We start from the raw sequence: 3,554 nt of genomic DNA, 5'->3' as shown, positions 1-3,554 counted from the left end.
GCACCCGGGCGGCATCGCCGCCTGGCAGAGAGACAGCCGTGCGCCGGCGTCCCTCCTCGCCCCTGGAAAGGGAAGGTTTAATTAGCAAAAGCCCAATTACAGCTGGGTGAAATATTGCATTAAGTCCCTCTCAAGGACGGAGCACGCAGCATCCTCGGAGAGACCGTCTCACCCCCTCGTTATTCCTTCGGGCTCATCCAGGTCTTCCTCCCAACCGCTTCCAGAGGCCAGAGGTGTCCGAGCAGAGCCAGGAGATGCTTTTCCCCTCTCCTACCACCTGCGAGGACCCATCGGAGCCCCCCAAAACCCAGCAGGAGTTAAACACTCGGTGCGAGCTCCTGCCTTCAAACTTTTTATTGATTTTACTAAAAAGCATAGGTAATTACTTTCCCGACAAAGACAGTAACACAGTAATGGAAAGTTATAAATAACGATGAATAAATAATACACATTGGGAAAATATCATCCCGGCCGTTCACAGCCAGGGCTGAGAGCGTAACTAAAGGGCTGCAAGGAAAAGCCCGGGGGGGGAGTGAAAAGGCCCCTGCAGCTGTGAGCTGGGACCAGTTTCGGAGCTGGGGATGGGTCCCGGTGCGTGGCAGAGCCCGCCTGCTCCGGGGGAAGGTATGGGGGACCCGGCACTGCCCACGTTGTCGTGGGAAAAGTCCCTTTTGAGGAGGGGAAAGGGAGGAAATTTGGGATGGAAATCAGGCTGTGGGGTTATTGCTGCTGACTTCAGCGAAGGGCTTTGCTCCTCCGGGAGCTTTCCTCAACGGACAGTCTCTGCGGGGTGGAGGAGAGGAGCTCGTGGCAATAAGGCACCTTTTAGAAAATTCATTTATACATATATATCTCTTGGGTTTTTTTCAATGGAAAAAGATAAAAGAGGAGAAGAAATGGTTTCATTTGCAGTCTCTCGCCCGGCTTTGCTGGGAGATTTGCACCGTGGGCCACTTGGCAAGAGCCAAGGCCAGGTCTAGAGAGCAGGAAGCCGCGGGCTCCCGCGCTCCTCGGGCTCCCGGTTCTCCTGGCGATCGATGGGATTTAGGCACTTAAAAGCTTTGAAGGATGGAGGCCAAGGGCGGCTCTCGTGCAGCAGGCGCAGGAGTGTGCTCTTCGCTCCCGTCGGAGCTCGGCGCCTCCGCCAGCTCCAAAACCACCCATTTGTTCTCCCCGACGGAGGGATGGGAGGATCAGCTCCATCTCGAACCGCAATTTAAAAACTGCCGAGCATCTTCCCTGGCTGAAGCATAGTAAATGCCGAACGGCTCCGGGCTCGTACGCCCACGGGCAGAGTGTTACCATTCAGGGGAAAACTGCTCGCTGGATTTAGACAGCCGGGGAGGGACCGCCGTTAATACCTCCCCTTTTTCCCTTACTCGAGCCTCGTGTGCACTCATCCTATCTGCGCTGTGCTTCGGAGGCAGCGAAAAAGGGGGAGTGCTCTGAAAAATCACTGTCTGTGCTGTGCAGGGAGTTATTCCCGTGGGGACGGGGCCGAGTTATTCCCGTGGGGATGGGGCTGAGTTATTCCCTCGGGGACGGGGCTCGGCTGGACCACGGCATCCAAACCGAGTGGTTCAGATGTTGCTCTCCCGGTTTGGGGAGGGAGATACCACCTTCCCAGTGCCACTGGGCCAGGACCAAGCCCCGGCCCTTTGTACGGACTGGGACGGACGCAGCTCGCTGGTGTCAGTGGTGCAGGTGGACCGGGGGAGGATGAATCGCCCGCGCTGGGGACGTGCAGGGCAGTGGGGCAGACTGAAGGGCTCGGGGACACGCGGGGCATGTGGCCGGGCGCTAACGTGGATTTGGGGCATCCCAGTGCCGTTTGGGGGGTCCTGAGCGGAGATTTCTCTTGGGGTTTGGCCCCCAGATACCCTCGGGGTGTGGATGTGGCCCAAAATCACTGCTGGGCACCTGCCTGGGGGAAGAGTCAAAGCACCCCGAAAGCACCGCTCCAGGGTAGGAGGGATACAGCATTCCCCAAACTCACAAAAACCCTGATTTCCATTGCTATCAAAGTATCCCAATCTGGTTTCGATTACGCTCCTTGATTTCCACGCCTGTAATTTCTCCTAATGCCTCTCTCCATCCCCCCCTCCCCTTTTTTCACTTGCTAATCCCCAGCCTGACGGCTCCCAGCCTCCCTCCCTTTCCTTTTTTCTTTCTTTTACTGTCTTTCCAGCGTGATCCATCACCCTGACTGCGGCAGGGGGGATTCATGGTAGCGGCTGCGATGAATCTCTGGTTCCTTATAAGGACCGAGCGAAGGAATCTCCGGCGAGCGGAGACCACGATGTCCGGGGAAACTCGATCCCTCCTCGGGATGGAGCCACGGCAAAATCGTGAGAGAGTAAAAATAGACCGTGGTTTCCCTCCCTGAGAAAGAAGCAAGATTTTGTACAGTTTAAAATAACACTGGCAGGGCCAGGCGGGGGGGGAGAAAATTGTTCCTCGTGGCACATATAATAAAGGACATAAATATGTCCGCGGCAGCAACATTATCAATATTTTTCTGCTTAAGGTATTGATTGATTCCACATGCCAGGGGCAGGGCTGGCTTTCTTCTCACCAGCCCGGCTTTTGGGAACCGATTGATTCAGTTTTGTTGCTGATGGATCAAGAATTCTGCTGTTAGGAGGAAATGAATGTCAAATCCGCCGTGGCATCGATAAGGACAGAGCAAGGCAGGCGGCGTGGGCTGAAGCAGGATTGGAGGCGGGGGGGTATTTATTTTTTTTGCTTGACTCCTAGCTGGGCTGTCTGCTGGGTTTGGTTTTATTTTGGAAGTGGACATTTATTTTAATTGCTTCAATGCCAGATGGGATGGAACGGGATGGAATGGAATAGAATAGAATAGAATAGACTATTTCAGTTGGAAGGGCCCTACAGCGATCATCTAGTCCAGCTGTGGGATGCTTTTCCAACTGGTTTTCAGAGTGCACGTAGCCCAGACAAGATATGGTGGGGGTGGTTGCCTCCCCCTTCCCTTCTCCCAGCATCTGGCCCGCACCAAACAGGGATGATATTAGTGGTTGTGTTGGAAATATGACCTGCTAACTCTGCCGTGCCTCAGTTTCCCCGTGTGTAAAGCAGGGACGCTGATCTCTGCCTCTCTCACTGGTATCTGGAAAGATCAGCTGTTTGTTTGCCGTGTGCTCAGAGATGCCAGTGCTCTATTTCTTAATTGGTGGAACTGGAAATACGGGTTTGCAGATGTGCTTCTGCAGAAAAACAGCTCCCAGGGCTGTTTTCTGGCTCCATACGGGCGCATCGGCAGGTTGCTGTGAGGCCGGGGACATGCAGCCATCCCATCCCACCAACGCAGCCCCGGGAGGTCCCTCAGCTTTGCCGGAGATGGACCACCACCCGCGGGGCATCCGCTCTCCTCCCCAGCCAAACTTCCCACAACCCAGAGGGCATCCGGGCAGCAAAGCTTTGTCAGGAAACAGCCGAGGCTCCTATTTGGGCACGAGATTCCCTTCTTTACGCCCTAAAACCTTTGCTGCCAGAGTCTCGAGCGCGTCGGCCGCCGTCCCACCGCGGCCACC

This window comes from Charadrius vociferus, unplaced genomic scaffold (genome assembly GCF_000708025.1).
Source record: "Charadrius vociferus isolate BGI_N301 unplaced genomic scaffold, ASM70802v2 scaffold509, whole genome shotgun sequence".
Taxonomy (NCBI): Eukaryota; Metazoa; Chordata; class Aves; order Charadriiformes; family Charadriidae; genus Charadrius; species Charadrius vociferus.
Note: the sequence above shows the minus strand (reverse complement) of the source record.